Consider the following 26,972-nt stretch of genomic DNA (forward strand, 5'->3'; position numbering starts at 1 on the left):
CCCCCATGAGAGGGGGTAGTAACAATTTCCTTGTAATTGTGGTTAGTCAGGGATGCTTTTTGAGAATAGAAATTAGGAGGGAAGCACCGTAAATAAGCTTCCAGGTGGGCCCTCTTCCACCAGCAAAGAAGCTGAATCCAGCAAATCGACTCAGTTCCCTGGCCTGCCATTTTGCTGGAGGCAGAGGCTAGGACAGAGGAACTAAATTCGAAAGGTGAGTGTGCCTCTGGGTTTTGGAACTCCAGACCCACATGAAGGCTGAGACCAGAGCTCCTCTTTCCTACTAGGCAGTGATCGCCCCCTGTGACTCTGAAGGCACACAGCAGCCCAAAGCACCGTGGCTGACGCCACCAGCCCCTCCTATCCTCTGGCACTCTCACCTGGCATGCTGAAGTCAATGTAGTCTCTCTGGAAACCTGTGTGACCCCTCTCAAGCTCTGGGTCTGACTCCCAACTATCACAGCAGAGATCTGTCACACCTCCTCAGGAACCCGGTCTCTTCAATCTCTAAGTATCAAATTAATTATCTGCCAGCCCAGTAACCCATTCAAGGTTCTCAAAGCTGTGATCTTAGATTGCTCAGGAGCCCTGACCACCCACCTTACAGCTACAGCGTGCTAGCCAAAGCTCTCCGCTCCCGGGTGGGACGTGTTGTGGCCCAGCCTCATGTCCTCCGCCTCCCAGTATATCCTCTTCCCTCTTCAACCCCTAAGGCCAGGCCCTGCCCCTGCCTATTGGAGCTATGGTGCCTGCTCCCACCTCCGTTCCAAAGACACCTGCGCTCCATTCCCCACCCTTTTCCTCCTCCCCCTTTTCCTCTAGGTCCCTCTGCTGCCTTTAGGAGCACAGGAGCGGCTACGAGGGGAGGAGCAGAAGAAGGAGGGGAGCGCGAGGAGGAGAAGGGGCGGGGTGGGTGGGATGAGAGCTGGGAGGGTGTGGACTGGCAGCCACTCTGCAGCTGGCCGCCAGGGACCTGGTCCCTCCCGCGAGCCGAAGTGATGGAGGGGAAGATATCTTCTTAGACATACGCGCGCGCGCACATCCCGCTGGGCACGTCTCCGGGAGGCTGCAGCCGGCTCCAGCGCGCCAGGGACCGGGCGGCGGCTGTGACAGCGCGAGAGGCGGGGAGTCCGCGGTCCGCACAGCTTGGCACAGGCCACCGGAGTACGCAGGGAAGGAAGATCTCAGCCTCACTGACTGTTGCTCTTTTGGAGGCATCTCCAAGGACCGAGCTTTCTGAGATTGTCACTGCGGACGCCCGAGGCTTTGCCCCTCGCCTGCGGAGTCCGGGTCAGCGTCGGTGCCCGCGCCGGGCGAGGAGAATGCGAACCTCCTCCCGCAGAGCTCCTGCGGTCCCCTTCACTGCGCGAACTAAGGCTCCCGCAGCTGCCCCTGGCGTGCTCGCGCCGCGGGAGCGCGCCCTGCCGCACCTGGCTCCAGTCTCCTAGGGAAGTGCGGGAAACGTGCCCTAAACTCCACTACTTCTCTTCCCCTCCTTTGGCTTGCAGCTCCCCGCCCAGGACACCATAGCCGCCTCTGTCGCCGCCCGAGTGGAAGCCCGGGTACTGTGCTGCTTGTTTGCTCTGCTCGCCGGCTTGCTCCTAGCTGAGCATCCCAAACTACTGGACAACTGCCACTGCGATCGCGGGAACCACTTGGTGACCCGGGGCGACTGGCCTGGGCCACCACTTTCCAAGCCGAGGCTGTCACCACTAGGGACGAAGGTGAGTGAGCACTGCGCGCTGCTCGCCTGGTGCGGGAGAGAGGGTAGGGGGCTCGAAGCTCGGACTTTCTGAATTTAGGAGAAAGTGATAAGCGAAGTCACCTAGAGGAGGCATCCTTTTGCCCCACTCACTTTGTAGGGCGCGGCTTTTCTAGGCGCCTCCTGGGGAAGACTTTGAGCCTCTTGCTGGGGTAGGGGTTAAACTAATAGGACAAGAGAAACAGAAGGAGCAATTGCTTGAGCGAATTTAGCAGTCTGCCTCCAAGACTGTCCCCCCCGCCCTTCTGTCTGCCTGTCTGTCTTGCTCTGAGACCTACATCCAGCGCTCCCCTAGAATCAGATGCAGAACGCACAGTCACTGATGATGATCGCTCACAGTTTGGGATTCTGCTTGGCCACTTCTCCGCTAGTTGTGTACTGTTATTTGAAGTTATACGGTGGCTTTAAGGGGAGTGGGCTGCCCTGAAGTCCACGCAAAAAGCAGACAGGGTGAGCAGAGGTAGTTCCACTACCGCGGAAGTGGGTGCCTACTCTTTGAAGAAGACCCGACCGCTCCGCTCCTAAGATTCCCATTTCCTCAAGCTTCAATCTGCTTAACCCTTTCCACTCAAACCCAAAACAACAACACACACACAAACTCGCGCGCGGGATGAGTGCAATCGTGGGAGTGATCAAATTATTATTTCTAAGAAGTCTGCAAGCCGCTGTGACCCACTACAGCATACTGCCTCCTGGACTTAGCACACTGCCTAGTAAAGAAGGATTCTCCCCCGCCATCCCCGCCCCACTGCCTGATGTTGATGACTTTAGTGTTTATGGTTCCAGGAGCACACCAAGCGAACCTCTAGCGCTACTGCTACTAAGTCATTCCAGCTCTGTGGGCATAGGTCTTGGGCATCCCTCCTTTAGTGCTTTCACCCAAGAATGTGAGTTCTGGGGTGTTCTTTCCTTCCTTAGTGTTCTCTCTCTCTCTCTCTCTCTCTCTCTCTCTCTCTCTCTCTCATTTCATGGGAAATGCTAGTCTTTTCAGGGGATATTTAATGTCTGTAAAGTGCTTTACATCGTATTACTATTACTTTGTGGCTATATTTAATTGCCCTGTGACTCTCTTCTGATTGATGTAAGCTGAGCCTGATAAATGGCGTGCAGGGTCTTGAGTTGGAACAAAAAGGGCAGGCATCCTCTCTTCCTTTGCATTCTTCCTCTGCAAACTGCTTTGTTGACAGCCTTAAAAGTAGGTGCTTCTAAATGGTGTTGTTCAATGTTCATTCGCTACATACTTTCCAGCTTTAGACAAGTGTTTTCCTGCTACTGCTCACTTCAAAACATACCTGTCTACTTTTCAAAGAAGCTGTTGGAGATGATTAAAAGCAATTACCAAATTTGATATCAAATATAACTATTTTTAAAATGTTTTATTGCTATTAATTAGAGCACATTTTAAAACTACCTCTGTTCTTCCTCTTCATGGTTTTCCCCCTCTTTGTTCTTAGCAGGAGAAATGAGAGCACCTTTCCTTTCCTTTTCAACTATACTTGTTCACAATTAGTACTGTTTGCTATGACTGTATCAGCATCAGACTGGCCTCGGTGAGAAAATGGTTATTTGCTAGTGAATTGCCATAAAACACAGGCAATGAGACAAGAAACAAAGATCAGAAGGAAACTATTGTTTGACTGTATCTGTGTTCACTGCCCTGTATTAAACTGGGGTAAGCATAGTAGCTCTGGTCTCTCCTCCAAGTTACCCAGAGTTATTTAAATATGTTCTGTCCTCAATTAATAAAATAGAGATAGGCTTCATTACTTATGTAAAGTATTTTCAAGTATATCTGTCTAAACAACTTGTGAGGGAAATTACAGCCAGAGTACTCAGTCACTAGTCACAGCAGGTACTGGGTCCTGGTTTCTAGACTCAGCCAGACCTTGAGCTTAATGTTTGAAATCCCTGTATTTGCAGAGTCTTTACAGGATGTAAAGTGTTTGGATGGCATGCTGCCTTCACTCTCCTCACCGTCTCGCAGGCCTGCACAGATGTTTCTGAATGAATAACTTTCCTCCTCACTGAATTTGCACTCATTCAAAAAGTATTTCTTGAGCACATGAGCGCACACAATAAGCATAGCTGAGCTGGGCCGTTATTTAAAACAAGGAAAGATTATTGCTAGAGGGAGAATGTTTGCTCCTATGCTGTGTAAATGGAACTGTGGAACACTGCCTTTCTTGAGGAAGCAGCATCTTCCCCCAAAGTAGGTGATCAACCAACAAAGAACTGTTGACTCAAAAGTCATCTCAAAAGAGATGTTACAGTGTTATTGTTTCCACCTCAATTCTGTCATTATTTTTAAGCCATGTGTCATTTAGCTGACTCAACTCCAGATAACTGATGTCTCTAACTTCCTGGCTGCTTTCTTAGAGTAGGTGTCTGAGTTCTTAGGAGTAAGTCATGAATCTGCACTGGGTCACATTTCTAGCTCTGTCTTTCTGTATACTTCTCTGGAGTAGTGCCAGATCTCAATACATCATTAGTATTCACTTATGAATAAATGCAAATCTTCCTGTTGCCTCAAAAAAAGCAAACTGAGTTCATAGAATAGTGTTTTGCTCCCTCATTTCCTCATCCCTATACTTTTCTAATCTTAGAAACAGTAACACCTCTTAATAATGCAATTATATGCAAATGAGGAAGTTCACAAAAAATGATTGTTTATCTTCTTTCTTAGAGAAAAAGTGAAATTCCTTATGGAGATTTTAAATGGAAGGAATTTTCTTTGACTCTCTGGGCATATCTTGGCAGGATGAATTTTTTTATGGTAGTGACCTTTATTTAGAACTAAAATAACTGTAGTGAAAGACACTGTTCATTGATGGAGACAGTAAGAGTGCTCACTACATTTGATTGTAGCATATTTAAGGGTATAATGTGAGCTTAACACTAAAGTGTGTAACAGAAATTATTTGAGTGCTTACCTATTTTATTTGTTGTATTGCATAATTTTACATTTCTGTGCAATATTTTATTATAAAACTTCAATATTGTAATTGGGTAGTTATTGCTTGGTAATGGATTATAATCTGCTTTAGGGAAAGTGTATACATGGAGACAGAAAAATAAGAAAAAGGAATAATTATTCACAGGTTCATATTTTTTCAAGTCCTTTTTCAAGTATAGAGGCAAGTCAAAGCTATGACCTGTTAAGGTTTCATTATGGGCTAGAAAGCTGGAATACTGCTATTTAGAATAGCAGGATTCTTAAATTTTCTAGCAACTTACTATGAATTCTTTAAAGCATGCTAAATCATATTTTTTCCTAAAATATGATTAGTTGTTACCAAGTTTTCCTTTCTTTATAATGTTTGTTTCTAAGAACATAGATATTACCCTATTCTACAGATGAAGTGCAATTAAAGCAATATCAATGACTACATTTTCAGTCACTGGCTAAATACAGTTTAAGATAGTTAACATTTATCAATTGTTAAAAAATAAAGCATTTGGAATTCCCTCTAATTACAGGTAAAGATAAATAATCTTTCTAAATCTTATATACAAGTTTCATTATCTGCCTTATTATTTATTAAAATTCTGTACAATGGGCTATTTTCCATTATTTTGAAAAATTTCATGAAAGAAAGCTATGTCTGTATTAAGAAATGTTTGAAGAGCTGTTTTTACCAAATTTTATATATAAATTATGCAAATATGTTTCTATTTTCACATGTTTATATATGTATATAACATATAACATATAATATATGCACATAAAGCATTTTTCTATATTAGTCTTTATGTATAGCTATATGTTGTAATAACTTTGACTGATAGACACATCTTTTGTGACATACATGATTTGTAAAGTGAGTCTCATCTTTAGAGTGATACTTGCAAGTGTTTTAAAAGTTTGGCATAAGAATTTTGTACTGATAAGCCTTTATGAGCAATTTGATTAAGAAATATAATAGCCACAAGTGTGTTCCTAACACTTTATGAAACACTCTAGTAATAATAACTCACTTATTTCGACAACATCTTTGTCATGCCACTTCTTGTAGAGGGAAAAAGACATATTCTTGCGCGAGCCCAACTGGCCAGGAAGAACGATGCTGCAACAGGATCCTTCTGCACACGTTTATTCAGTCCTGTTTCTTCTTGTTTATATCTCCCTTGTTTATATCTCTCTTGTTTTTATATCGCCCTTGTTTTTATATCTCCCCTGTTTATATCTCCCTTGTTTTTATATCTCCCCTGTTTTTATATCTCCCTTGTTTTTATATCTCCCCTGTTTATATCTCCCTTGTTTTTATATCTCCCTCGAACCCTGGGCCTCTCACTCTTTTATACTCTCTCTCATCCACGCACCGCAGGCCACACCCCCTCACCAGGCACGCAGCCTCAGCTAATCAGGGCAGCAGGGGCAAATCTCCACCAAATTGGATTCACCTGTATCCTGGTACACCTGCGCAGCACTCAAGATGTTTGTGTCTTATATGAGGAAGTCAGGTGCAAGTCATATGACTTAGCTGCAGTCCCTGGCGCCTTTGGGACTGCCGCCACACCCACTCCCCACAACATATTGCTTTTATGCCCATTTTGGAGATGAGGAAATTTGAGACTTCATCTTACTAAATGACAACCAAAGCTCTATAAGTACCAAATGGCAGAGCAGATACTTGATCCCAGGCAGCCTTCTATGCTAGTCCACTGCTTTTGAATAGGTTTTTTTTTTCTTTCATTTTTGCTTACATTTTATGCTGGCTAGTGTTTTTATTAACTTAACACAAAATAGAGTAGCCTAGGAAGAGGGAACCTCAACTGAAAAAGTGCCTCCATCTGTTCAGCCTGTGAACATGTCTGTGGCTATGATCTTGATTAAGGATTGATGTGGAAGGGCCCAGCCCATAATGGGTGGTGCCAATCCTGGTCAGGTGCTTTAAGCAAGCTAGTAAGTAGCTTCATTCCATTGTCTCTGCTTCAGTTCCTGCTTCCAGGAATCCTACCTTGGGTTCCTACTGCTCCTACCCTCCAGAATTCATTGTAATGTGGGAGTTTAAACCAAATAAACTCTTTCTTCTCATTCTCATATCAAGAGACAGCAAACAGCAAAGACTCAAGTGAGTGGCAAGTCAACTGTAACTGAAACCCGAAACAGGGTTGGGCTTCTGAGACTCACAAGGATTTGTAAAGTAGAGTAAATCCTGGAGGAATTTGCAGGGAAGGAAAAGAGTTGCCTAGCCTGAACCTAGGCAACACTGAAGTGCAGTATTGCACCTTGATGTAGGTTTTAATGGACTTGACAATTTCCTAAGGTTCAGCTACTTTTAATTAGCCAACTTTAAGAACCGATGCTATACTTAAGCAGGTTTAACAGCATAGAAGATCTGATACGAATGTTTTATGTGTCCTTTATCCTTATAATGTGAACTTCTTGCATGGACGTCAGTGTTATGTGTTACTATAAGGTGCATGGCAAAGAAATCTGAGTTTTATAAAAGGTATGAGATGTAACATAACTTTATCCACCTCATCTGCTTACAGTAAGCATTCTGATATTGTTTGCTGTTATGAATTGAAGCAGACTACTCCATAAGCGGTTTGTCCAGAGGCAAAACAAAAACAAGAACCTTGCAAACATCTTCATAATTACATTGTGATTCTTATAATCATAATGGCATGCATTGTCTAAGAGACACTTTCTGTTTCATCTGTGAATCATCATCTCTGAAGCCATGTGGAATAATAATCCTTGTGAAATGGAGTAGTAAAACAAAGCAAGAGAGTGTAAGAAGCGCTTAAAAATTTTTGATTCAAACACTGCATTTAGAAATAGGGAAGTGCCTGTAATTGTGCCCTTTATTTTTAAAAGAACATAAAAGACATAATTAACATTAAATAACAGAATCTTTAAAGTGCTAATGAGGAAGCACAATGCCATATCATAAATATTAGTGATCATGCTATTTGAGTATAGTTTGGGGAACTATTTGCAAACTATTAAAATGTCACTGTGATGCTTTCTGCCATAGTTAGCTAACTCAAGTCCCTAAAGAAACTCACAGTAATCAAACATGTCTCAATGTGGGTATTTATCATAGTACAAGTATGGCATTGGTTAGGGCTGGGTGAGGTTGACTCTATTTTCAGGACTGCTTATGAGTGACACCTTGGAGCAAGTTAATTAACAATTCTAATTCTTTCTAACTTTAAATGTTACGTAATGGTAGAAACATCATTTATAAAATTTCTCATAATAACTTATACAAAATACACAGAGTATCAGGTATGACTCAGTGTTTGATCCTACTGACAGCATCATCATCTTTTATATCATTGTGACAGCATCAGGATGATCTAATGAAACAGCCATGTGATAACCAATGTGCATAAGACTGAATCATAGCGTTCTGGGCTTGCAAAGAACAGATTCTTTGTATCCTTTTACTGCTAAGGGAGCATAAGGAAAGATGTTTCAAAACTTAAGTATGATTTCTGGACTTAAAGGCCTATGTCTAGCATAGAATATTGATTAGCCAGAAGTGTAATTCAATGACTGAGCATTTACATAGAATGCCTAAGGCCCTGGTTTCCACTGTAAGAACCATCATAATGTGGGGAAGGTATATAGAACTGGAGAGAAGACACAAAGGCTCATGGGAGAGCTAATTCACATTCTTATTAAAGCCCAGCTATAGCTCCTTTGGCTTTCCCTTGTTTGGTTTTGTTTCTTTTTGTGTCTCAATATGGAAGCCTAGCATTTCTGGACTGTAACTTACTATGCAAGACACAGGTGACCTCAAATGTGGATCAGTCCCCCTGTATTTTCCTCCCAAGTGCTATGGTTACAGGATTGTGCTGCAATGAACAGCTAAAAGTACTGTTGGGCTCTTCTGAGAGAGATTTGCAAAATATGTCCTCGAAAGAACAAGTTTCCATTAAAGCCACCAAAATATTTGTTATTCTCTTTACATTCAATATCAGCTAAAAGTTGTGAAATACACGGATATTCTTTGGACTCTAATTTATACAGTATAGATTGTATTCATTTTATAAAGAGAAGAGCTTATCTTGACTGTGGTCAGTAAAGAACTTACCACTTTTAAAAGTTAAATTTAATTCTTAGACTTCTTGTTTTGGTAAATCTTTAATTTAGAAACTCACTCTGCCATTCCCATTATAAGCTCAAAAAGTTTGGATACCATGCTCTTCTTTGCAATTTACATTTAATGAATGAATAAATGATCCTATCTCACATTTAATCAATATTTTCAAAGTCTACCTTTATGACTCTTCATTCCCTCGTGTCACACACTTACCACACTCCTTCCTCTTAAAAAACAAATTTCATTTCTTGGTTTATCTTTTCACATTACTTTAACATGTGTATATAATAGCTACATAAGCAATGAACTAAACCATATTAGTCTTAGCAAACTTCTATATCTATTTTTAAGTAGGTTCTAAAAGGTTTATCAGTGTCTTGCTGATCAAACTTCATGGGATACAGTAGTGGAAACTGTCCCTTCCTGCAAGTAGGATTTCTTCACTTGGCCAGAGATAGCTGCCAAGATCTCAGATTGCTAACTGCATCTATTTCTGAGCTAAAGAAACCAAAACAAAATAAGAAGGCACCAGAAGGAGTCTTCTACTCAAGAATGAAGTGACAGACCTCTGTGAGTACTAGTCCTCTGTGAATGACAAGTCTCTGTGAGTGACAGGCCTTTGTGAGTGCCAGTCCTCTGTGAATGACAGGCCTCTGATTGACAGGCCTTTGTGAGTGATAGGCACTCTGTGAGTGGCAGGCCTCTGTGAGTGACAGGCCTTTTTGAGTGCCAGGTTTCAGTGAGTGGATGAGTAGAGACACTCAGGGGTTGCTCTAGCAGCATCTAGTTTTAAAGCTTTGAAATTCTTCAAAGTAATGGACTCCCATTTCTGTACACCAGCAAAGGCCTTGAGAAACTTTATTAATGTACTTCTTCTCAAGTAATTTGTTATTTTGTTCTCCTGTGTTGGCAAAGTTATCTACCTAGACATTCAAGAATGGTGAGCAACAGAATCATTGGGAATAATGGGAAGTGGACTTATCCTGGTATTGCTCCTTCTGCTCCACACTCATATGCACCCACTTTCCCCTCATGGAACCCTAAACCTGTATCTCTAGTGTATCTCGAATAAAGGAAGCACTAACTACATTTTTAATGAAAAAAATCATCCCTTCCTCTGTCTAATATTGTTATTCCCTTTTCTTACTTGGCAAATTATTCGACTGATTTTAGTGCTCATTTGGTGAGTGACTCCTGTATGCTAGGAAGTACTCTTGATGTTGATGTCACAGGGACTTAACTCTCTTAGGAAATGTATAGGCTTGATAATTAAACCAATTGGTAAAGAAACAAGTATCTGTTTACATACTAAATGATGAGAAGATGAGAATTGAAGGCAGTATGAGAAGATAAACTAGCAAGCAAGGAAGCAGGGAAATCCCTCCACCTTCTTCCCGTAAATCCATTGGTTTGTTTGTTTGTCTGTTTGTTTGTTTTGGTAATTTTAAGTATCTATAATAAGCATGCATCTATCAAGATTTTTCTGTATAGCTCCAGCTGTCCTGGAACTCACTATGTAGAATACAATGGCCTCAAACTCACTGAGATCTGCCTGCCTCTGCTGCCTGAATGCTGCGATTAAAGGCGTGTGTCACCACGTCTGGCTTAATTTTAAGAGTGAATTTGGAAGTCTGTTTCTTTAACAGTAGTCTATAGAGAATTGGACCATTTTTTTTCCTTTTTTTCATTAGATATTTTCTTCATTTATATTTCAAATGCTATCCCCAAAGCCCCCTATATCCTAACCCTGCCCTGCTTCCCAACCCACCTACTCCTGATTCTTGGCCCTGACATTCCCCTGTACTGGGACATATGATCTTTGAAATACCAAGGAGCCTCTTCTCCCATCGATGGCCAAATAGGCCATCCTCTGCTACATATGCAACTAGAGACATAGCTCTAGGGGGTACTGGTTAGTTCATATCGTTGTTCCTCCTATAGGGTTACAGACCCCTTTTGCTCCTTGGGGACTTTCTCTAGCTCCTTCATTAGGGGCCCTGTGATCCATCCAATAGATGACTGTGAGGGTCCACTTCTGTATTTGCCAGGCATTGGCATAGACTCACAAGGGAGAACTGTCAGGGTCCTGTCAGCAAAATCTTTCTGACATATGCAATAGTGTCTGGGCTTGGTGATTGAAACTCTAGAAGGAAGACTAAAGTGTTGATACTTTGTTCCTTCTTAGAAGGGGGAACAAAATACCCATGGAAGGAGTTACAGAGACAAAGTTTGGAGCTAAGACAGAAGGAAAGACCATCCAGAGACTGCCCCACCCGGGGATCCATCCCACATACAACCACCAAAGCCAGAGAATTGGACTATTTTATATGTTTAAGATTAAGAATGATTCACATGTTTCCATGATATTCCATAAACTCACTTTTTGAGATTTTTCTATTAGAGTCTGTGGACTATATAATATAACTTATATTTAAGCTATTTCCTTATAAAGCAGGAGACATATTTAACCAGTTATTAAATACTTAATGTGATTAAATTTCTGAGGAGTCTTATTCCTCTATGAAGATTTGAGATAAATCTTAAATGAAATTATTTTGCCCTGAACAAAATAGAAAATGCAGTAAGACCAAAAGATAAGTGAATGAGATATAGTAATTCCATTATACATGTTTATCTACTAAGAAAGAAATAACATACTGTTTGTCAACACATTTCATATTATTTGTTCATGTTCTATGTAATTTACAAAGAAAGTAAGAAAGTATACAGCAATATATTTAACTGTGTGTTCTTGCTTCTGATTTCAGAAAGGGTATATCAACTATGTCAACTAAATGGTTACACACATGGAAACACTGTTTTTATATGTGGGTGGCCCTTCCCTAGTAAGTAATCCCAAATATGAATGAAATAAAATATTTGCTTCAATGATATATAAAACAAAATGTAACTTTCAAAATTATCTCAAGCATACTCTACTATACTCTTTAAAATATTGATGTATTTAACATAGTATATAAACTAGATACTGGGAAATCTCCATTTAAAAATGCAGAAACTATATAGTGCTTCAGCGTGTTAAAGCTTTTAAGTCATGATGCCACAGACACAGACTTCCACATTCTATCTCACACTGCAAATCAGTTAAAACACAAATGAACTAGAACATTGTATAACATTGAAAGGAGAGGACAGGGCATATGAGAACCATGAGTGAGTTTTCTTCTTACACTTGCTCCCATCCACAACATAAATAAATACATAAATAAATAATAATCCACAATTGGAAGATATCTCAAGTGTGAGCACTTCAGATAAGGAATCCAGCACCTAAAAAAAAAAAAAAAAAAAAAAAAAAACAAAACATTTAGTTGACATAGTTGATATATCCTTTCTGAAATCAGAAGCAAGAACACACAGTTAAATATATTGCTGTATACTTTCTTACTTTCTTTGTAAATTACATAGAACATGAACAAATATTATTAACTAAGGAAAAATAAGAATCTCATTTTATATTTTTAACCTGAGAGAAATCCAACGGGAGTGAGCTAAGCTAACCTTACCAGGCTTCACTTAACAGTTTTACTTGGAAATTCTCGTGAAGATTTAACAGTATTTTAATTTTAATTACTTTATTTAGATTTTCTTGGTTGTTTATTGTATGTGTGACCTCCTTAGCCTCTGGTATAGTACCTGTCCGTAGACGTCAGAGGACCATTTGTAGAAACCCATTTTCTTCTTTCACCTTGTGCATCATGGAGATTGATTGCAGGTCATCAGCCTTGGCAGCAAGTGCCTTTACTTTCTGAGCCATCTTACTGGCTGCCCGACCACATTTTAAAAGGTTGCATAACCCAGATTAGATATATTTGAGTGTATGTGTGTGTGTCTGTGTACACATAAAACTATCATAGTAAAACCTATTATATGTGCTAATTAAAATGTTTCAAAGTATTGAAAGCTTGGAAAATTAAACAAAAGCCTTTTATGTATTATTAGTATAGCCACCCAAGTTTGAAGATGTTTGAAACTGGAAATTTTCGGTGAAAAAATCCATAAAGCCATTAAAGTGACGAAGGTCATATTGCATCTGTACATCTAACAATCTTCTGTACAGAGAGACAAGTCCTGGGAGTCTAGCCTGGGTGTGGTTGGGCAGATATCCTGGGACTGTCCGTGGTGCAGTCTCCATGCCAGGCCCTTGTGAAATGATACAGCAAGCTTGAAAAAAAAGTATTTTCCAATGCTTTGAGAGAAGCAGGGGAGGGAAGATCATGGGTTCCAACACTGGATAAGAATATCTTGGAGTCGGACGATGAGGCAGAGGTTCATGAGAATCTCCATGACTATGGTACCTGTGGATGCTTAAATGTAAAAGAAAATCTACATTCGTCAACGCAAAGGCTCAAAGGTGCATCTCTGGCTCTGCTGCGTGAAATCTTGCCAAAATGCTTACCACAGTAACCAGTGTAAGTTATGGCAACAACAGCCACTTACCAGCTGGCCACTCAGCACTCACAATATTCTAGGACCACAATCAACTGATTCAGAAGATGGATATCAGTAGACACCAGCCTCTTGGACTCTGTGGGACAGGTGAGAGAACCCATTAAAATTAAAACAAGCTCTTAGAGGCTCCACCTACTATTCACCTTCATCTCTTGAAATTTTCTCTTTGAATAACGCCCCCTCTACTCATTTTGTAAGACCTTCAGTGTTTCTATTACTATTATTGTTATTTATTTTTTATTTTTTAGAAATAAGAATGTTTAGGAATAGCTCACATTTTCTCAGTAGGCAAAATGAGAATGTATGGGAAAACAAGGCACTAATGCCTTTCCCAATGGACTATGAGTACTATGTAAGCTAGTTTTTTGTCTATATATCTTTACATGCCTTTATATAGTTTTAGTTTTACTTTTCATTCTTTTGCCTCTGAAAATCTTTTCTTTTGCTAACATGAATATATATATATATATATATATATATATATATATATATATATATATTTGCATGAATATATCTTATATGGACTATATATCTAAGTAACATGGTACATCCAAAAGAGTAGCTGCCAGATTTGTAGGGAACTATACAAGATAACTAATACCTAGCATCATGGGATCTTCCTAGAGTGGTGCATAAGAACCAGATGGTGGGAGAAGGATGATGCAGCCAGGGTGCTCTGAGGATGTCAGAAGTCTTTCATCCCAGGTAGAGTGCAGCTCTGTGCATGCCACGCTTTCCTCATACTGTACATCCTGCTGAGCTTATTTTTCTTCTTGATCCTTCTTCCAGTCTCATATAACTCCTTGGGACTCCAGCTTCCACTTTCCATTCCTACCACATTCATCTGCAATGTCAGGATGTGTATCCCTTTTACCCTGGACAGGAGGTGAGCATCTGTGTCTGCTGCAGTACCTATCGCATGCAGCGAGTCTGGATGCATTAACTTTGTCCTGACCTTGTTTTAGTATTGCAGATGCAGATCTATTGATATTACATACAAAGATCATGGAAAGTATTTTCTTTCTTCAAATTCAGAGGCTTAAACCGTTCTAACTCTTTCCCCCAGAGAAACTGGCTGAATCTCAGTGAAAAAGTGTACAAAGAAGTTACTGCTCTTCCTCAAAATGGATTCTCCTTCTTCCAATCCAGTTTGATGGTAATGAAAAGGCACATGCAGACTGATGGAAATTTTTCAGAGACTTCACTTTCTGCTTCTCTTGTGGATTTGCCAACGATCACTGGCTATACCTTCAGAATGTGTCATGAGGATGTCATGGTAGTGTTGAGAGAATGCTAATATCTATTGGTATTACACAAAGGGGTGATGGTATTAAGATTTCAAATTTTAAAGTAAAGACAATTTAATTGTAACTTTTTATCATGCCATGCGCTAAAAGTCACACAGAATAGTCCAGTTAATGTGGCATTGAAATAAAAAGTGACTCATTTGTCGTTTGTAAAATAGTGAGTTTCTAATCTGAGGAAGTAAGCAGTCACCTTGCCTCTCCCACCCTTTCAATATTAAGCCCTCTTTTATCATTTAAAGTAGAGCAACTGAAAATAGATTATACTGACAAGGAGTAATTACTGACAGCTGCATTTAATTAGCAAAGCAGATTCCTGCTCATGACAATAAAGTATTATTACATGTTTAGCTCTAGCAGTGTGAGGTGACTTTGCTAACAGAAATGGAAGACCTGCTTTTTCTATTTAAAATCTCTCACACACACACATACACACAGTTTGGCTGGAATTGAGCTTGTGATGCGTGGGAGTGTCTATGGTTTTACAAAAAGAGAGAAAAACAGTAGCTGTAAAGTGTTTTTCTTTTCCTTTCTCCATTTTAAGGAAAACAGACAGATTGTACAAGGATAAAAAATAGTCCAAAGCCAACAATTGGCTCTCACTGTGGACTTGTATGTCATTGTTTTATGTTTGTGTACGTGTATGTGTGTGTTGGATAGGAATATGGAAATATTTGGGTATCAGAGATAGAAAGACAATCCTTGCTCATTTGTAAATTTTTAATTCTTCCTCTTCCTCCTCCTCCTCCTCCTCCTCCTCCTCCTCCTCCTCCTCCTCCTCCTCCTCCTCCTCCTCCTCTTCTTCTTCTTCTTCTTCTTCTTCTTCTTCTTGTACCCTTCTACTACCCTTCCTCCTCTTTAACTCGTTCTCTTTTAATCCTAAAGGAATTTCTTGATTGCAGAGTATTTCAAACGCATGTATGATCAAACTTAGAATTTGTACACACTCCAAAAATTTCGAACACCAAATGCAATGTCTATTCATTTCACTTACTGTTCCCCTTTCCTTGTTACTCCATTTGTAGGCACTACCCCTTTTTATTACAAGTGAATCTACATTTCTCGGACTTGAAACATTGCAATTTGTGTTCAATATTTGAGCATTGCCTACCTAACGTACAGGGGTATTAGCTCCAGTGCTGATTGTTTGTGGCTATTTAAAAACTGACTATCAAGTGACAAAAGAAAACCCTACCATCCTTCATTTATATGATTCCTATCATTTAAACATGTTACTCAAGGATACCAAAAAGTTGCTTTTGTGAAGCTGGTATAGTGTGTTTTCATGATATTGTCTTAAAGTATATAGATAGCATTTATTTATCAAGTTCTAAAAGTAGTCAAAGTCTAAAATACTGCCATCTTGTAATTTGCCATTATGTGTGCTACAGTCATAAAGTCAGATCCTGTATTTACGGCAATAGCAGACAAGATGAATGTGAATAAAGAAACCCTAAACTGATCTTCAAAAGAATGAGCAACAAACTCTTTAGCACTTTGCTTTTTATCTTTTTTTTTTCTTCTTCTTACCCTCCAATGTCCATAAATTAAAGGGCAAGGAGGAAGCGTGCAAAGGCTGTAGGGAGAACAAGGGCATCCCAGAGGCTGTGTCCAGAATGATACCCGCTCATCCATACCCTGTGACCTCTCTATTCACAATGGCAGGCTAAGGACAAAATAAATGTATATAAGCAAAAGAATATGTTATTTTTGTTGGAAAACAGGAACACTTCCCTTGAAGGGAAACATTTTATGAGCCTTCCAGTAAGTTAGAAGATTTTATTAAAAGTTATTTCTAAGACATAGCTGTTGTGTGGATATTAAGTATCAATAACTTAATAGATATTCAGCTTGGATAATTTGAGTCACTTGAATAATAAGCCACAAAGCTTCACCAATACCCAGAATGAGAAGCCCTGCTGAATCTCATCGTATTCTCAGAACTACATCTTTATAACAGAATTTTGTTGCTGTCTTGTTATTTAAAAATGAAGAGAGAATGGCAATTCTTCACTGTAGGCTTATAAGAGCCAAGGGTTTTGACTAAGAAAAAAGTATTTTGATCATTGGAGTTTGGCATGTTTGGCAACTCAGTGTCTCAATTACAAAACTTTCTGAAATTCCTAAAATTGGAGACTACTACCCAACTGTTCTAATTACTGTGCTAGTTTACAAATTAGTACTGAGGGGAGAGAGCTCAGATGCTTGGTTTCAGGGATGTCTTTGACTTTCAACACTGTTGTTGCTTAGAGTGCGAGAGTCAGCGTCAGGCAAATAATGACTGAGAGCCTGTCTCAGACATGTGTGAAGCAGCCCCTTGTGTTCAGTGAGATGGGGAAAAAATGTAAACAATTACCTAAAGTTAAATAAGAATTAATCCACTATTTTCTCTCTCCCTTTCATCATTTAATATGAGAATTCCACGGAAGGCAGGAATTTTTTGTTCTCCTACATCTCCTCAGTATGGTAGACTATTTCTTGTTATATAAGTAGGTCTTCAGTAAGTACTTGGTGAATGAAATCATGTATGAGGTGCTATGAGTGAACAGAGGAACAGAAAGTGGGTGTGAGAGAAAAGTAAGAGGAAGTGCCAGAGGAGGAGGGAAAGTTTACCCAGTAAACACCGATTAGGATAACTGGAGCACAAACACACCATGAGACCAAAAATACTGGACAAAACTGAGTGTGTTTCCTCTTTTCCTCTCTCTCTGCTGTTTCCATGTTAGATGGTGTTCTGGTTTGACTCTGAAATGCTCCCCACATCCATGTCTTGAATGCTCTATTTTGGCAGGTTGTGGAAGTTCTGAGAGAGATAGCCTGCTTAATGAGGAAAGAATGAAAGACAGAGGTTTTGAAGGTTTTAGCCCTGCTCTGGGCTTCTGGTCTCTGTCATTTTAGGAAGCTCCTGCTGTGGTGAACTCAACCCTGCTTTTTCAGTCATGATGAACTGAAATCACAGCTCAGCTAGGTGACTGTTTTAAGTGTCTCCCTTGGGTGGGTACCTCAGTCACAGGACAAGTGAAGTCTAAAGTTTAGGTGGCTAGGTTACTGTTTGTCTTGAAATCTGTTTTATTCATGATTTGAAGACACCCTATCCCAACCAGGAAACAGAATCAATAAGTAATTTGAGTATTCCTATGCAGCAAGTCTTGGACTATTCTTCAACCTCTAGTCGTGTTTCACATGAGCTGATTCCATGTTCAGATCCATTTTGCCTTCTAAATCCTGATGCAACTATCTGTCCTTGGGCAGCATGCCTTCGAAAAAAAATAGATAGATAGATAGATAGATAGATAGATAGATAGATAGATAAAATTTTTAAATCCACTTTAATTACATTTCTACTCAAACGCTTTAGGACCAATTGCCCAATTTGGATCCATATAAGGCTAACCTACCTTTATTCCATATTTAGATCTTTAGCCTTTCATATGAATCTAGGCTTCTTTTGCAGTCTAATTAGGTTCTTATTCTAACCATTCATTAGTTGTGCCTGGCTAAAATAACCCATCCACATCTTGGAGTCATGAGGCTTGCATCATCCTTGTGAGGCTCAGGCTTAAGACACATGTGAGAATGCAGAGGCTGTGTGGGTGTCTCCCAGATGCCTGGTTTAGCTGTTCATTCACTCCAAGTCTAGGAGATTTGACTCACACATTCACTGTTTAGGTCCTACTCTGGGCCAGCCCTACAAGTCTCTTAGGTGTTTAAATTCTCCTTTCTTATAGTTATTGTCCTGAAATTAATCACAAACATCATCTGATTGTGGAATTAGTAGTTGGTTAGCCAGTTCTATGGCTGAAATTGTTTTGTACTTTAATATTTCTTAGGTTTCTATAACTATATCAGCAACAGGAATCTCTGTGATGCCTTGGTTTTGATCATCCTGACTAATCTATGTGAGAAAAGTCTGCTGTGGGGATTCATTCACAGCTCATCTATTGTCCGCACTTTGTCTTTGATTACACCTGCTGAGAGTCTCTCAAAGCATCACTGCATAGAGAGTATATCCATAGATTTTTTTTGGACATTTGGACCAGTTGTTTCACAGGTTCAAGTAGACGTTCACTGCAAAAGGCAAGAATGTTATAACAAGAGCATTGATAAGTGGTACTTCAGTTACACAAGGAAATTTATTTTGATGGAAGAATATCTGTAAGGGATTTTAGTAAATAAATCCTAGCCCATTCATAGTGAAATAATTTGGGGAGAAGGGTGTTTATATTTTTTAAAACTGAGTCAGAACTATTTCACTAATGTTGCATCAAAACATTTTGACAGGTCCAAGGATTCTGCTGCTCTGTACTGTAATGGAATGTTAAAGTCACCTGTAAGTGATGAATGAAAGTGACTAGTGGAATCCAGAAGACTGTCCATGTTAGAAACTCCTTGCCCCTCCAGGGCCTGTTTAGAGATGAGAATTTTCAGAAAAGGTATTAAAAGAGACACAGGTGTGATTTCCTCACAGAGTGCAGCCTAGCAGCTTCCTAGTTTTCTCACCCAGGCATTAAATTGGATGCCAATGAGACCTGGCAGTCTGTTATCTAAAGAGGAACCAGAGTGGATAAGCATTTCCATGCAGTTATATTTTATATGCAATGATGACTTTAGTAGTCCATAGCAGCTCTTCTCTCCAATTCTATTTGTTTCACATTAATCCCTTTGTTCTTTTTCCCTTTGAGTCTTACATTCTTGGGGGCTAGGAAGGAACAGGAAACAGTTGGTGCCTCGTTCAGTGCTACTGGAATCATCCTTCCTGTGGTATCTCTGCAGACAGATTGGAACAGAACTGTAGCTGACCCTGGCTCAGTGTTCCTCCAAAATATCCCCCCACCCCCAGCTCTCTTTAGCTCTGGAGGTGAATTCTTTGGTTTTTTTTTTTTTTTTTTTTTTTTTTTTTAAGAATCTTTGAAGTGGACATGCAGCCAGCTTTGTCTGCATAGTAAGAGATTGTGTAAGCAACAACAAAAAATCAACCCAGAACCTTTGAGAAATTCTTGAGTTTTTGTTTATTGAGATGAAAAGCAAGGTACACTGAGAAATCACTGTAAAAGATGTGTCACATGGCCCGTGACATATATTGACTGTTTTCCCACTAGAATTCTTGAAAGGAGTTCTGTATCCTACGTTTACACATGAAGAAGTTCCACCTTAAAGAAATGATTCAAAGGTGAACAGCTAAGAATTGAACTCCTGTCTTACATGTTGCATAAATATATGGTCCCTGCTCTGCTATTGCCTACACTTATAAATGCTTTGAATTCTGGGAAGAATGTAGATATTCCTGCACATGGTGCAAACAAGCAGGTCTAAGACCTCACCTCTAATATCTCACTCTCACATTCCTGCTGATCAAAAAAGAATCCTTTATCACTTATCATGTCACTAAGCATGTTTCAGGCAAATTTACCTATTCTCCTTTTCCAGTCCCCTAAACAAATTTATTTTACAAATTTCCCTTGTCACTTCTAGATAATAATAATAATAATAATAATAATAATAATAATAATAATAATGAATAACAACAACAACAGTAATGGTCCCTTCATTGCAGTATATCATTCTTTACTCTGGGTACTAGAAGAGATCATACTAAATTACATCCTGACAAATGATCAGTCTCAGTGCTTCCTCTCATCTCAAAAAAACTAATTTCACCTTTTGGCTGTTAACATTACAACCTAAGGCTCTGCTCTAAATTGTCTACATTCTGAGGTCAGTGGTTGTTTCAACATTTAGGAGAAATGCTACCTATCCCAGGGAAGCAAAAAGTAAAGATGCTTGTCTCTATCAGGTTACCCTGGAAGCAACACAAGTCACGTGTAGTCTTGTAGAAACAAAATCCCTTTCTAGGTCCAGGACTGACACTGATAGACAAGGCATTCGGGGGAAAGTAGTAATTGGAAAGTTCTATCATGTCTGTACCACTAAACAAATGCTTACTGGAATCTCAGTAGCATACGTGGTCACTTTATTAGGTAAGCCAAGGGAGCCTTAAGAGATGCAAGGCATGTTAGACCACAAGAAGTACAGAGACATGCTGCAGAGAATTCTTTCAAAGGCCCTTTTCATGGTCTCCACAGCAGTGGTCTGCAGGATTCCTGTCACAGTCACTGCTTTGCTCTAAATGGAGATTGGCCATTGTCAACAGAGACCTCATAGGCTGCCCTGTTGCCTTTTTGGAATTTATAATTTATATTTAGAATCTGTAACCACTTTCTGTGATGCCAGCTCTGCAGCTGACTTTTCTTAATGTGTTATACGAGCAAATGTAGATTGTAGCTATAAACACAGTGCAAGAAAAAGGAAGGCCCATCTGTCTCCTTCAGACTTCATTAGGGAAGGCTATGCCAACAATATTTTTAGTATGGTCTTTCAAATTAAGGTTAAGTTGCTTTGAAGCCAGTCAGCCATAGTAGGTTTATTTATTTTGAGGGCCAGCATGAAACTAATTGAAAATACATCCACTTTCCAAAGACATATCATGTAGCTACCTTAAAAATGCATTTATTTTTCAGTTGCGTAGGAAATATATTTACAGCACAGAGAAATTTCCTTGTCTAGTTTTGGTGATAAAAAATTCCAAAATGGTAAACAGTTCCATCACTTGTGTTAATGGTACTAATACAAGTGAGCATTCTGTCAGCAAAGGCCTTTATGTTCTCAGGATTGCATACATGAAAATATACTATGTATTATGTTAATCTAAACCTCATAAAAGGGACAAATTGGACTGATCATATTAAAAGCGGCTTTCCCCTAAGTATGATTTTAATAATTAATCTGAGTGAGCATTCTATCATATCACTGGGCTATTAAGTGGGCAGAATGTAGCAAACTTCCTGAGTTTCTTTTGCTTCCCATTAGCAAGATATAGGCAGAAGGCACAATCAGATAAATAGCCAAATGCCAAACAAATTATACATGTACATCCAATGTGTAATTTTTTTCAGACCACTTTACACCATGTCAAACCTAAGATTGTCAAAGAGTTCATATTATATTATATTATGTCAATATCATATTAATACTTTGTCACATATGTCTGTAAAGATCTTTATAGCCAGTGGACTTGCACTATGTAACAAATAGCAAACACTGAAATGAATGGAACCACCAACAGGAAAGCAGTCCCCAGGACCATCCTCTTATAATATGCCAAGACCTGTGAGCCTAAGAGCAGAAGCTCAGGCTGGACTGTGTTGAGCCCAATGCAAGAGCAACCATAGTCGAGAGGAAGAGCTGATATCTCTGGTAACCATAAATGGGGAGAACTAAGAAACAAATACTTAATGTCATTAACAAGGAGGAACCTAGCAGAGAAAGAAGTCAATCTATAGTTGGGTAGACTTAAGAAATAACAAACAGCTTCAGATATAGTGAAGGCAGTGACCCCCAAGGTCTGAAATATTTCACACTCTGTACTTGGTATTTGAGTCTTATTCACTCCATGCTATTGGATGAAGCTAGGGGTGAGAGAGAGGCTCATAGCAGTTGGGTCAGTTGCTCAGAGTTTCAGTCAGTACACAAACACATCCCACGTTAGTTCTATCTATTAATTTCTTCAACACAATGTTTATTGTTCCCTTCCCAGACATTGTTCTAGGCACGGAGGATACTTCATGGAACAAAAGGGAAAGCTAATCCTGTCCAACCTTATGCACTTAGTATTTATAAAGAAGTCATAGTTTGGGTTTTAACTCTTTAAATGTTGTTTTTCCTAAATTCACATTATGCACCCTGATCTCTAATATGCAAATCAGATAAAAGAAATCTGTGTAGTTGCAGCTGATGTTACAGATATCAACCTTACTGTTCCTTAGGTCAGTATGTGCTTATATCACTTGCAAATTATATCAATATCAGCTAGAAACAAAGGAAGATGATACAGATGGTGGAGCATAAATACGGCGCAAGAGCCACACAGTGTAGGCTGAAAGAGCCACATGACATTGTAACTGTGTTAACATTAAAGTAGAAGTCAGAAGGTCCCACATAAGTTTATTGCATGAACATTCACAACCTAGTGCACACTGAAAAAGATCAGAAGGGCTCAGAAGGCATCATGAGTCAACATTAAACCACTAAATATCACACCTAGAGAGGTATGTGACACACATGATCCCAAACTATTCAGGAGACTGAGGTAGGAGGATCAAGTATGTCCAGGATTAGAATAACCATGGATAACATGAAGAAAAAAATAAAAGGAAAGAAAAAATAGATATTGTCTATTAGACATTGAAGTGTTTAGAGAATAGAGAGCCTAAGTGTCTAGTCTGGCCTGGCCTGGCCTGGCCTGCCTGGCCTTAGTTGCTTGTAACTTTAGTCCGATTCTAAGTTTCACTAGAGTCTCATTCTCTTCTCTAGCATATGAAAACCTAAAAGAATTAGATAAATGTGCATAAAGTCCCAAGAATAGTGTAGTCTCTTACAAAATACCTTTCCAAAAATGAATTCCTAAATATATATTCTAAGGAATATTTTACATATGTTCTGTAACAAGTTCTGTTAGTTTTATTATTATTATCAATACTATTACTATTAGCAATACTATTGTATTGCTCTTTCTTCATCCACTAAATGGATGAATGCAAATAGAGAATGGCTGGACTTGATATACCATCCCTTATTATGAGTGATAAGAAACTCTAAAGTATCTAGATAATGGCAGAGCTTCTGATAAAGAAATTTAAAAACAACACTAACAACGATCAAACAAGCTTTTAGAGACCCACTGACAGCATGTGTACAAAGGAACTGTGGTAATGGGATGTGGGTTATTGGAACTAAATACTGATAAAACCCCTCAGTGTCTATTCATATAACTGAACAAATTGAGTGGTTTCCATTTAGTCAAATTTTATTAAAGCATACTAAAATATAAAGCTTTAGAATATGAAATGACTTGTAATACACAAAGTCAATATGTATACTCTCCAGAAAAATATCATTAAGCTCTGCCACAGATAATACAAATGCGCACACAAATATAACTAGTACTTCTTTGTGTGTATGTGTGTGTATGCAAGTGCACATGAAGGCCAGAGGTTGATGTCAGATCCTTTCTCAGTCCCTCAACTTTATTTATAAAACAGAGTCTCTCACTGGACCTGGGGCTCACCATTGCAGCTAGACTGGCTGGCCAGCAAACTGCACGGATCCTCCCAAGCCTGTCTCTTCACTGATGAAATTGCAGGCATGCATGGCTTTTTATGTAGGTTCTAGGGATCTGCACACAGAATCTTAAGATGACTGAATCATCTTTGCAACCCTTACAGCTAATATTTCTAAAGTAAGCTTTACACTGCTTTCACATGGTTGGGCCCAAATATTATGGAAATTATCAGTAAAAGATGGTAACTATATATGAGGCCATGTTATAAATGAGTCTAATTCGCAAAACCTTCCTTCCCTTTAGCTATATGTATCACTGCCAGCAGTTGTATTTTTGAGCTCCAAAGGAGAAAAGTTTATCTAAATCATAGGATCTGCCTAATGGTGCATGTAAGTTGGATAATTTCAAAGAAATATATTAAGAAAATTAAATATAAGTGATTCTTATCTTCTCTAATGTTAAAATGAATGAACTTCAGAAATAGCAGTAAATTGTTATCTTCTATATAGTCTAATCATCAATAAATACTTAAATCATACATCTCTTCATGGTCACTATTATGGGTTTTTCATTTGTTTCTGCTTTCCTTTTTTGTTTGTTTGTTTGTTTGTTTGCAATAAAAATAACAAAGCAAAAAACTTCACCAAGTTAATTAGTAGTCTAATGTGTACTATTTTTCTGAGGTCTAATAGGAGCTGGTAAAATAGTCATTTGAGGTAAATAGTGATAGACTCATAATAAAATGTGCTAGGTCACAGAGTGGTGCTGGATGGTTTCCTTTTAGTTCATTCTCATAAGGACTTGATGAACTAAGTGTTGCTCTTGTTCTACGATGTCTCTTTACTGACCCATGCTCCATGGTAGCCAGTAAATCTCCTTATTACTCTATGCTTCCACGGAATCCACAAGGCCAAGCAGACATTTGAGCTTAGGTATACTGATCCCAGAGTACTGGTGACCAAGATGCTGGCTGCTCTAAGCTTCAGTGCAAACTGCAGGGAAATGATGGTAATAGAAAAGTTATTCAAAGTCAGAAGAGCAATGACTCAAAAGGGTGAAGTCATGTGTAGGAACAGAAGATGGTTTAGTGCAAGGCTTTGATGAGCAGAATCAATGATCTATATTTGATTGACATAAATTCACCCATCAACGTCTCTGTTACAGGACAGTTATTTTTAAGAAATAACCTCCTTTGGGATGATAAGATGGCTCATTTTATCACAGTAAAGGCACTTTCTACTCAAATGATTTGAATTCAATCCCTTGGAACCCACATAGAAGGAGAGGACTGACTTATGTAAGTTACCCTCCGACCTCCATGCACATGCTAAGGCTTGTCTGTATACACTAATTAAATGGATGTAAAAAATTGCAAAGCCACCTAAAGTGCCTCAGAAATCTAACCTCAGACATAGTTATGAGAAGAAAAAGCAGTAACTCCGGCAGACCAGTAATGACTAGGTATATCATTTACAAAAGTAATTCATATTGAATTTGAAATTATGAATACTTAAATCCAGTTGAAGCATTGCTATCATTAAAACATATTGGCTATGCTTTCTGTTAGTGTAGACATTAAAGAATTTTCTAATCACCTTACTCTATGGGTCATATATGATGAGGACAGACTATTGTGTATACCCCAGAATGGCTAGCCACATATAGTGAAGTATAACATGATAGAGATTAATGAGCCTTGGCAGGTCAGGGTACAGGATCTGAGATGCCATATGCTCACACTGCAGTGAGCTTAACTCTCGCCAGTTATATGAACTTTCCAAGGAAGAAAACCTCACTTCATCTAATAAAGTATTCTAAGTTTCAAATTGAACTAACAGTGATGTTAGCAATGATTATCTTGCCTCCTTGGTAAGTTTTAATGTTTAGATGCAGACTGCTAGCCATTCCTTCTAAACTAAGCTTCTCCAATCCATTTTAATCCAGCCCACCCACAGGCACCATCATTATTTGGTAGTCTGCTGGGTCATTCATGAATATTTCAGTGTGCCTAGAGTTAGTGTCACTTCCCAATTAAAATATCAGCTCTATCAAGTAAGGCACCACATCACATTTTGCTCCTAACTTGGCGCCAAGGCTACTGCTCAGAGTACAGATCAATGAAGAAAATGTTTTCTCTTTAAGCCTTGAATAATGAAACTTATAATGTTCTACTAAAGTATTGTATCTAGAGACAACTCAAGAATGTTTTTCTTATAGCATTTGAAAACTGCTAGAAAATATCTTCATGTTTGCAGCAATAACCTTTATTTTTATTTTTTTGGTTTAGTTTTAAGATTATAATTACATCATTTATCCTTCCAAAGTCTCACATATACCCTCCTTGCTCTCTTTCAAATTCAAAACAATTTTTCACTAATTATTGTTCCTTTTTCTCATAAATAAAACCTGCTTAAGCTATATATTATTACTTGCATGCGTGTTTTCAGGGCTGACTGTTCAGTACTGGATAACTCTTAGTATACTCTTTCCTGGGGTAGGCTATTTCCCCATTCTTTCTTAGTTGCCTGTAGCTCTTTGTGCAGGGATGGAGCATTTTGGGCTCCCTGCACCACATTCACAATAGCATGTTTATCTGTAGCCTCCTTGTTCAGCTCATCTTTAAGCAGCCATGTTGGTGAGACTTTAGTTATGTCGCTCTGACATTACTAGGAGACACAAAGGCACAGGCAGAAAACTCCTGGTTCTCTAGATCATACAATCTTTCTGGCCCCTCTTCCACAATGTTTCCTGAGCCTTAGGGACGGGGATTGTGTTGTAGATGTATCAATTGTTACTGGGATCTACAACTCTGAATTTTGATGGCTATCATTTTCTGTAATGTTTCTGCTTCAAAGAGAAGTTTCCTTGATGAGAGGTGAGGACCACATTTATTTCTGGGTCTAAGAACAAATGTTTAGATTGTTGTTAAGAAATATGTGGTTTAGCAAAGTAATGGCTATAGGTTCTCCTCCAATAGTCATGACTTCAACTAGTACTGAGTAGCTGGCTGTTTCTAGTACCAAACATGATTTCCTTCTTGTTAAGTGGTTGATAAGTCCAATTGGAGAGCTGTTGGTTACTACTAAGGTATTCATGCCACTATTGCACCCTTAGGGTTACCATGCCACACTGGTCATTGTTGTAATTCATAGGTATTATAAATGAGTTGGGCTTTTGGTTGCATTGTCTCTTTTGGATTGCACTTTCTCATACCAAAAAAGCTAGTCCTCAAGGAGCCTTCATTCTAAAAAAGAGCT

The 26,972-nt window shown here is 39.1% G+C and overlaps 1 protein-coding gene across 5 annotated transcripts in view; it reads left to right on the forward strand.

Moving 5' to 3' along the window:
• Positions 1-698: 698 nt before the first annotated feature.
• Positions 699-26,972, forward strand: part of Hs3st5 (heparan sulfate (glucosamine) 3-O-sulfotransferase 5) — a 327,808-nt gene continuing 301,534 nt past the window's right edge. For 3 of the 5 annotated variants that reach the window (NM_001253355.1, NM_001253356.1, NM_001081208.2), the window contains exon 1: positions 916-1,724. The gene's annotated coding sequence lies outside the window, so the exon portion shown is untranslated. Of the gene's footprint in view, positions 1,725-26,972 lie in introns of all 5 variants that reach the window. The other 2 variants (XM_030245115.1, XM_006512761.3) reach the window with 1 other exon arrangement.

The sequence above is a fragment of the Mus musculus genome, chromosome 10 (assembly GCF_000001635.26).
Source record: "Mus musculus strain C57BL/6J chromosome 10, GRCm38.p6 C57BL/6J".
In the NCBI taxonomy this organism is placed as follows: domain Eukaryota; kingdom Metazoa; phylum Chordata; class Mammalia; order Rodentia; family Muridae; genus Mus; species Mus musculus.